We start from the raw sequence: 10,004 nt of genomic DNA, 5'->3' as shown, positions 1-10,004 counted from the left end.
GACCTCGGACACGGGGTGTCTCCTCCCAGCCGCCACTGACCTCGGACTCGGGGTGTCTCCCTCCCGGCCGCCGCCGCTGACCTCGGACGTGGGGTGTCTCCTCCCCTGCGCCACTGACCTCGGACACGGGGTTGCTCCTCCCGGCCGCCGCCCCTGACCTCGGACGCGGGGTGTCTCCTCCCCCGCGCCACTGACCTCGGACGCGGGGTAGCTCCTCTCAGCCGCCACTGACCTCGGACGCGGGGTAGCTCCACCCAGCTGCCGCTCCTGACCTCGGACGCAGGGTAGGTCCTCCTGGCCGCCACTGACCTCGGACGCAGGGTAGCTCCTCTCGGCCGCGCTTAGTGCGCTGGCCGGCCCCCGCAGCCGCCTGCGCTTAGTGCGCCGCAGGAGCCAAGAATAAGAAGCTCCAAGCGGGGACTTCCCTTGTGGTCCAGTGGCTAAGACTCCAAGCTCCCAGTGCAGGGTGCCAGGGTTCGATCCCTGGTCAGGGAACTCGATCCCACATGCTGCAACTAAAGATCTTGTGTGCCACAACTAAGACCTAGTGTGGCCAAATAAAAAAATAAAAATAGTATTAAAAGAAAAAAAAAAAAAAGAAGAAGTTCCAAGCAGATTTCCCAGCCTGTCCCCAACTCTCAACCTTGAGGACCTTCACTTTGAGGCTATACAGTCTCCAGTGTTCAGCAATTCAGGGATGGTCCTCCCTCCCTTCTAAATCTGCTCTAAGGTCCAACTTGTTTTCAAGATAGTTAATGCCACAGGGAGAGGCTGTCATGGCAGTTTTCTCAGTGTTTTAAAGTACTATGGAAAATAAATGGTTCTATATAGTCTTTTTAACCTCTCCTTTAGGAATAACCCTTAAATTTGGAAAAATGAACAAATGAAAGAATGAATGGTGAACATATCAGACCCCATTTAAATGAAGACATATGACATTTGTTTGATCTTCCTTATAGAGTCACAGCCCTTCCCCAAGGTTCTAGAACATATTGCACCTAAAGATGGAAATTGGATTTCCTCCTGAAGTGCAGGTGCCCTAAAGAGATACTGATTAGGGAGCCAACCCAGTGAATATGACCAGCATGGTATCTGCAGCCCAGAAATGTGTACATAACCTCTGACTCCATATGACCCAGCCTCAGACCACCTGGGTAAACCAGACAACGAAGGTCTTTGGAAACAATCACTCGGCAGAGGTTTAGGAATACATCTTCTGTGGTGTGCTGTTCAAAAGTTTCACAGCTTGAAACTTTTCATTATATGTTCCTAGTTTCTAGCAAAAAGTCTGCGCTATGGCCATAAGTTGACATCTGTTCTTTACATCCCAGCACCAAATAGATTGCTTGACAGTGGTTTAACATGCACACCTAAGATGCACACATGCATATGTGTGTGTGTGTGTGTGTGTTTTGGGGAGGTTAGTTGGGGCTCATCAGAGAAAGCAATGGCACCCCACTCCAGTACTCTTTATACATATTCATAGATGGAAACCATTCTTACTTTCTCTTCTTTTATCCTCCGACTTTCTCTTTTTCCTCCTTTCTCATCTCCTTTCTGTCCATTAGGACCCGTTGAGGCCCTAATAACTGGAGAGTATTAAGGCCTTAATCATCCTCCCCTTGTCCACCTTCCCTCCAGGCAACACATGAATATTCCTTATGACACATTAAATATTGGGTTCCCTTGTTTTTCGGATGCCCAAGCATGATAGTCGGCTTCTTGGTGATCAAGCCCTGTTGCTATTCCTTCACCTTTACTCTCGTATTTCCTCTCACTTCTTTTCAACTGCTCGTAGCATCGAATCCTGCTGACCCTCCACACTGACCCTAGAGCAGCTGCTGACCCTCCACACTGAGAAACTTGGCCCTCAGAACCCTTCCTCAGGAACTCTTGCCGGCTGATTGTGTCAGGTTTCTTGCAGATAGGTTCACAGCTACCATTGGCCATAATTCCCACTTATACCCCCATTCTCCTACTCTATGCTCACTCCCCCCCAAATCCAAAATATTACTGAGAACTATGTGCTAGGGGACTGGACACATAGGCTGTAGTGAGAGACTTTGGGCTGTGCTGGCCACCATCTCCAGATTAAAGGCAGGCCACAGAAGCAGGAAAATAAACCACAATGTGGAGAATGTCAACACTCCCAGGAAGACAGATAAAACTCCCTTGTCTGATCTGGTTTTATTTTGGCAGAGTTCATGCTGAATCACTTTTCTTGCCTGAGCCTCACAACATACACCCACAGAGTGCTGAGCCCTGGTCCCAGCACACTCCAGCCCAGATGTTCTCTGGTCAAGGGGTGGAGCTTTCAAGATAAGGAATGCACAGCTGTAAACAATCCCCCTGCATTGCATGCTTACCTTCCACCCCTTCCCCACCCCCACTTCCCCACCCCCGGCTTCCACCCCACCCCAGGCCCACAGATCCCATTCCGAGAGCCTGCCCCCTATAGTGAGGAATATTTGGTCCTCCTGACTTCCTGATAAACTCTCAGACAGATGTGTGTGTGTGTGTGTGTGTGTGTGTGTGTGTGTGTGTGTAGTATTGAGTGGGGATGGTAATGTCCTCAATAATAATTCAAAATGATTTTCCACATATGAACATTGTCTAGTATTGGAAGGCAAATATGTATTCATTACATGTCAGTCATTGCTTGAGAAGAATTTTAAATGGGGAAATACTCAAAAAAGAATGCCAATAGAAAAAAAAAAAGCAGGCTTTCAAGTGGTCGATATTATTTATTATAGGTAGAGATAGAGACAGAGATATGCACTGAGCAAGGAGTAGACAGAAAAAGATCAAATACTGGAAGTTTTCCCAGTGTTGTGAATTATGGGTGCTTTTGCTTCCTTTTTTTTTCTGTAGGGTTCTGTGCTGTCCGAGTTTTTTGTTTTTTGTTTTACCGTGAACAGATATGACTCTGTAATGGTGGGTGGGATGAATACATTTTAAAATTTGTTTTTCAAATGTAGATCACCTTGCCTTGACACAGCTTCATCACGAAGCCTCACTGAAAGCTGAGTGATCTGAGTCCAAAGTCTTCAGATCTTCCTACCTCACGGCTCAGCCCACCTTCCTGTTGTCCAGCACAGCATCCAGCAAAGACCCTCATCCTTATCTGAGGGCAGAGGGTGAGTGAAACCACATGAAGGGGGTAGTTCAGCACACAGGTCTGTGGGAACCGAGTTCAGAGGTAAGCCAAGAGGCCACCCAGTGCTCCATTGCTGTGCTCTAACCCCTAGCACACCCGGCCTCCCACCCCACCCCACCCCACCCCCACCCCCAGCTTGCTCCAAAAAGATTCGTTAGCAAAATGGAAAAGGAAGATCAGATATAGGAGGGGAATGAGACAACGGAACCAAGAAGGGGATTTCTAACAAAGAACTGAAACCACCCTATTCGGGAGCAGGCAGGTTTCTGAGGATTTCTATGGATGGGTAGGAAGAGAAGGCCTGGAAAAAAACCAGAGGCAGGAGCAAGGTTCATCTGAGCTCCAGGACACCCCACCTCCTCCTCTGGCTCCAACTCCCTCCACTCACTGTCACCTCTCTTAAATCCTCTTTTGTGCTTCTCTTATCTCCCTTACCCAAGCTCTATCTCCCACCCCCAACTTAATTCCTTCCCCACCTGACCATGTGAGCTTGTCTCTCCAGGGCCTGCAATTCCTGCTCTGGGGGTGACAGTCACACTCATTGCTTGCAGAGGGAAGTAGCTTGTGAGGTCAGGGAGGAAGTGGCGGGTGGGGCCGGGTGCAGAGGAGAAAAGCTGCGAGTGGACTTTACAGAAGTGTGGCGAAGGCGGCTGAGGGTGCCCAGCTCCGCGCCACCCCCTCCCCATTGCGCGGTTACTGTGGCCCAGCCTTGAGTGGCCCTCCATGTTGGCTTCCCAGTGGGTGGGTGTCCATAAACTATGGAAGCAGAGGGCAGGAAAGAGTAGGCACTGCTGGGCGATGCCCACCTTTGCACTCACCTGGCAAGGACCACTGGAAGCAGCGGCCATAAGTTGACATCTGTTCTTTACATCCCAGCACCAAATAGATTGCTTGACAGTGGTTTAACATGCACACCTAAGATGCACACATGCATATGTGTGTGTGTGTGTTTTGGGGAGGTTAGTTGGGGCTCATCAGAGAAGGCAATGGCACCCCACTCCAGTACTCTTGCTTGGAAAATCCCACAGACGGAGGAGCCTGGAAGGCTGCAGTCCATGGGGTCGCTGAGGGTCGGACACTACTGAGAGACTTCACTTTCACTTTTCAGTTTCATGCACTGGAGAAGGAAATGGCAACTCACTCCAGTGTTCTTGCCTGGAGAGTCCCAGGGACAGGGGAGCCTGGTGGGCTGCCATCTATGGGGTCTCACAGAGTCGGACATGACTGAAGTGACTTAGCAGCAGCAGCAGCATGGGAGGCAATGATGGGAGGGTCCCTCTGGAGAGTGAGATGACTTCTGCATTCCTCCAAACTTCTGGGGGAAGAATTGGATAACAAGTTTAGAAAAATCATTAAGTCTTGGGGGATTTGGAGCAAGTCTTCCCACAGCCAGGTATGCCCACATCTGTCCTTCAGACTTCATTGCCCCGTTTTATCTTTTGGAAACCTGACTTCTTTTTTGTATATATATATATATATATTTTTTTTTTTTTTAAATCTTGTGTTCTTAAAAAACATAAGCCATCACTTATGATTTCCATGACACTGAGAGTTTGCCACAGGAGACAGTCTGACACAGTGGTCAGGACATGTACCACAGAACCAGACAGACCTTGAAAAGCCTAATTCTGACCATGGAGAACTGGGTGACCAGTTTGAGCATCTGTAAAACAGGGATGATCCTAGTTCCTCCCTCACAGGGTTGTTGTAAGAAATAAATTAGAGCATACGTGTTGCACTGAAGCACAGAACCCAGCACTCGGTGAGACTGCTATGGTCCTGTCATCTGGTCAGCACTGTCCATATGGCTTTGCCCCCAGTAAAGCTATTCTGGGTAGTTAGTAATAGACTCGGCACCAGAAAAAGGGTAGCAAACTGTGGCCTGTGGACCACATCCTACCTGACACCTACCTACTTTTGTTTGGCCTGAGAGCTAAGAATGTTTTTCCTTTTTTTTCCATTTTTAAATTTTGACTGTGCTGAGTCTTCCTTGCAACTCAAGGGCATCTCTAGTTGCGACACAAGGGCTTCTTGTTTCCGTACAATGGCTCCTCTTGTTGCAGAGCACGGTCTCTAGAGCGCATGGGTTTCAATACTTAGCCAACTTAGCTGCCCCATGGCATGTAGGATCTTAGTTCCCCAATCAGGGATTGAACCCTCGTCTCCTGCATTGGATGGTGAATTCTTAACTACTGTATAGTTTTTTTGTTTTTTAATGATTGGGAAAAAATCAAGAAGAAGAACATTTTATGACAGGTGAAAAGTATATGAGACTCACATTACAGTGCCCATGAGTAAAGCTTTTTCTGGAACACAAAACCCCTTCTGGAACACAACCACAGTCATTTGCTCTGTATCTTCTATAGCTGCTTTTGCAAAGGACCCACAGAAACTATAATCCTTTCCGACCCTTTGCAAAAAAAACCCGGTCAACCCTGAATTAGAGCATCAGTAGCCCAATTCCAGCCGTGCTTCCCACCTATTAGCAGAGATAATACTTTGCCCTTTGTCACCACAAAAATGCCCACCAGCAGAGTCCACACACACCATTGGCTCATTCACCATGTTGTTGTTGACACCAGCTGGCCTACACATTGAAAAGTGTAAGACAGGACTTGGCAATAAAGCATTACTGTTATTTTCTGAGCAAGCACTTGGGGGTGGTGCAGTCCCAGTCACCCCTACTGAAAAGATTCAATGTGTTCTTTGTTCTCCCAGCCCTTGATCTTTCACTCTTATTACTATTTCTCAGGCCTGCTGTATCCGTGAGCACTAGCTCAGCTGGGAAAATATGAGTTGGGCTTTGTCTATACCTTTAATCAGTTTACTGGAAAGAAGTCAGAAACCAAAAGTAAAAGAGAAAAAGCCTTAAAACGTATACATTATTGAGTGCTTGCTATATGCCAGGCACTTTGGGGATTAGAGTGTGAATAAAGAAAGATCCCTGAGAGAGGAAGAGAAAAACAGTAAGGCAAATAATTCTAAAACAGTGCAAAAGCTGCTATAATTGAGGCATGTACAAAGTACTGAGGGAGCAAAGAAAATGACTTCATTTACTGGGATATTGACAAGGAGCATGAGGAACAGTCATAGGGAGGTGACAGCTTAGAAGAGTGGAGAAGCGTTTGTTAGATGTGAATAGAGGGTGAAGTCTTGAAAGTACAGGAGAACAGTAAGGGCAAAAGTAGAGAAAGGGTACCCAGGGCATATTCAAGTAGATGGGTGACAAAGGGGAAATAAGCTAGCACTAGTGTGTGGGTAAGCCTATGTACCCTACTCAGTGGGTAACAATTTTACTCTACATGGATAGCCTTCAGAGACTTCATAGACTTAAAAGAGGGGCGCGAGATCATAGATATGTGCGTTAAATGTGATTATTGATAGCAACAGAGAGGGATGCGCTGGCATAGAGTAAATCTTGGGTTAAAAGCAAGTCCTGGGTGATAGAGAAGTGTGTCAGGAAGAGAAATCTTGGATTTAGAGGTAACAGGACTTCATGACACGTTGAGTTTTTAGGTGAAGGAGAGAACAGAGTTAAAGAATGAATCCAGGGATTCTGGAGTGGTACTTAGATAGATATTAGTGCCACTAACTGAAGCAGAAGATGCTAGAGAAGTAGCAGTTCTACTTGGGCTGAAGGTGATCCATCAGTTCAGTCACTCAGTCGTGTCCAACTCTTTGCGACCCCATGAATTGCAGCACGCCAGGCCTCCCTGTCCATCACCAACTCCCAGAATTTACTCAAACTCATGTCCATCGAGTCGGTGATGCCATCCAGCCACCTCATTCTCTGTCGTCCCCTTCTTCTCCTGCCCCCAATCCCTCCCAGCATCAGAGTCTTTTCCAATGAGTCAACCCTTCGCATGAGGTGGCCAAAGTACTGGAGTTTCAGCTTTAGCATCAGTCCTTCCAATGAACACCCAGGACTGGTCTCCATTAGGATGGACTGGTTGGATCTCCTTGCAGTCCAAGGGACTCTCAAGAGTCTTCTCCAACACCACAGTTCAAAAGCATCAATTCTTCGGCGCTCAGCTTTCTTCACAATCCAACTCACATCCATACATGACTACTGGAAAAACCATAAACTTGACTAGATGGACCTTTGTTGGCAAAGTGATGTCTCTGCTTTTTAATACGCTATATAGGTTGGTCATAGCTTTCCTTCCAAGGAGTAAGCATCTTTTAATTTCATGGCTGCAACCACCGTCTGCAGTGATTTTGGAGCCCCCCAAAATAAAGTCTGACACTGTTTCCACTGTTTCCCCATCTATTTCCCATGAAGTGATGGGACCAGATGCCATGATCTTTGTTTTCTGCATATTGAGCTTTAAGCCAACTTTTTCACTCTCCTCTTTCGCTTTCATCAAGAGGCTTTTTAGCTCCTCTTCACTTTCTGCCATAAGGGTGGTATCATCTGCATATCTGAGGTTATTGATATTTCTCCCGGCAATCTTGATTCCAGCTTGTGTTTCTTCCAGTCCAGCGTTTCTCATGATGTACTCTGCATAGAAGTTAAATAAGCAGGGTGACAATACACAGCTTTGACGTACTCCTTTTCCTATTTGGTACCAGTCTGTTGTGTCAATCCTTGGACATGATTAACTTGTAGAAGACGGCACAGTTTTAGGTCATCCAGGTGAAGAAATCCAGTAGGCAATCACTGACACTATAAGCTGAGAGTTTGGAAGATGTAGGGGCTTAGAAATAGGTGTTTAAGAATCATCAGTCAATGGGACTTCCCTGGCGGTCCAGTGGTTAAGACTCCACACTTCCAATGCAGGGGTTGTGGATTCGATCCCTGATTTAGGGAACCAGATCCCACATGCTTTTCAATGTTCCCAAAGGAAAAAAAAAATCAGTCTATGATGCATGAGATTAGAAGACATTATTCAGCAAATATGAAAGGGAAAGAAAAAATTACAGTTAGAACCCTGGAGAGTACTAGTGTTTCAGTTCAGTTTAGTTCAGTTCAGTTGCTCAGTCGTGTCCGACTCTGAGACCCCATAGACTGCAGCATGCCAGGCCTCCCTGTCCATCTACAACTCCTGGAGCCTACTCAAACCCATGTCCATTGAGTCAGTGATGCCATCCAACCATCTCATCCTCTGTCATCCCTTTCTCCTCCCATCTTCAATCTTTCCCAGCATCAAGGTCTTTTCAAATGAGTCAGTTCTTTGCATCAGGTGGCCAAAATATTGGAGTTTCAGCTTCAGCATCAGTCCTTCAGTGAATATTCAGGACTGATTTTGTGAATCCATTAGGATGGATTGGTTGGATCTCCTTGGAGTCCAAGGGACTGTCAAGAATCTTCTCCAACACCACAATTCAAAAGTATCAACTCTTCGGCACTATGACTACTGGAAAAACCATAGCCTTGGCTAGATGGGGAGAAGGAAATGGCAACCCACTCCAGTATTCTTGCCTGGAAAATCTCATGGACAGAAGAACCTGGTTAGGCTATAGTCCATGGGGTCGCAAAGAGTCAGACACAACTGAGCAACTTCACTCACTCACTCTGGCTAGAAAGACCTTTGTTGGCAAAGTAATGTTTCTGTTTTTTAATATGCTGTCTAGGTTGGTCATAACTTTTCTTCCAAGGAGCAAGCATCTTTTAATTTCATGGCTGCAGTCACCGTCTGCAGTGATTTTGGAGCCCAAGAAAATAAAGTCTGTCACTGTTTCCATTCTTTCCCCATCTGTTCACCATGAAGTGATGGGACCAGATGCCATGACCTTAGTTTTCTGAATGTTGAGTTTTAAGCCAACTTTTTCACTCTGCTCTTTCACTTTGATCCAGAGGCTCTTTAGTTCTTCTTCACTTTCTGCCATAAGGTTGGTGTCATCTGCATATCTGAGGTTATTGATATTTCTCCTGGCAATCTTGATTCCAGCTTGTGCTTCATCCACCCCAGCGTTTCTCATGATGTACTCTGCATAGAAGTTAAATAAGCAGGGTGACAATATACAGCCTTGACGTACTCCTTTCGCTATTTGGAACCAGTCTGTTGTTCCATGTCCAGTTCTAACTTGCTTCCTGACCTGCATACAGATTTCTCAAGAGTCAGGTCAGGTGGTCTGGTATTCCCATCTCTTTAAGAATTTTTCAGGGGGGCAGTCCTAAGATGGCGGAGGAACAGGACGGGGAGACCACTTTCTCCCCCACAAATTCATCAAAAGAACATTTAAACACTGAGTAAATTCCACAAAACAACTTCTGAATGCCGGCAGAGGACATCAAGCACCCAGAAAAGCAGCCCATTGTCTTCGAAAGGAGGTAGGAAAGAATATAAAAGACCAAAAAAAGAGACAAAAGAGGTAGGGACGGAGCTCTGTCCTGAGAAGGGAGTCTTATAAAGAGAGAAGTTTCCAAAAACCAGGAAACACTCTCACTGCCGAGTCTGTGGCGAGCCTTGGAAGCACAGAGGGCAACATAACAGGGAGGAAAAATAAATAAATAATTAAACCCCACAGATTACGAGCCCAACAGTAGCTCCCCCAGCAGAGAAGCAGCACAGACGCCTGCACCCACCACTAGCAAGCGGGGGCAGGGAGGCACGGGCTGCATTGCTTAGAGTTAGGATCTGGCCTGAATGCCCTGAGGGCAATCTGAGCAAACTAACTTGGGTTAGCAAACCAGTCTCTGGGATAGCTACCACGCAAAAAGCCCTAAGACACCGCCAGACCGCCAGACCCACGGAAGGAACAAAGGACTGAACAGAACTAGCCGGCTGCAGACCATCCCCCTCCGGTCACAGCCAGCCAGAGCCAGAAAGGGGCAATCGCAGCCCCAGAGATACAGTTCAGTTCAGTCGCTCAGTCGTGTCCAACTCTTTGCAACCCATGAATC

General features: G+C 46.8%; 1 long non-coding RNA gene and 1 pseudogene across 2 annotated transcripts in view; both read right to left on the bottom strand.

The window, feature by feature from the left end:
- LOC120880443 overlaps nt 1-1,950 on the bottom strand; it is a 98,813-nt pseudogene extending 96,863 nt beyond the window's left edge.
- Nucleotides 1,951-7,616: 5,666 nt separating this feature from the next.
- The window catches only part of LOC120880489, a 55,229-nt gene continuing 52,841 nt past the window's right edge, over nt 7,617-10,004 (bottom strand). For both annotated transcript variants that reach the window (XR_005725038.1, XR_005725039.1), the window contains exon 7: nt 7,617-7,658. This is a non-coding gene — a long non-coding RNA (uncharacterized LOC120880489). The remainder of the gene's footprint in view (nt 7,659-10,004) is intronic.

The sequence above is a fragment of the Oryx dammah genome, unplaced genomic scaffold (assembly GCF_014754425.2).
Source record: "Oryx dammah isolate SB20612 unplaced genomic scaffold, SCBI_Odam_1.1 HiC_scaffold_21, whole genome shotgun sequence".
In the NCBI taxonomy this organism is placed as follows: domain Eukaryota; kingdom Metazoa; phylum Chordata; class Mammalia; order Artiodactyla; family Bovidae; genus Oryx; species Oryx dammah.
This window is presented reverse-complemented; position numbering and strand designations above follow the sequence as displayed.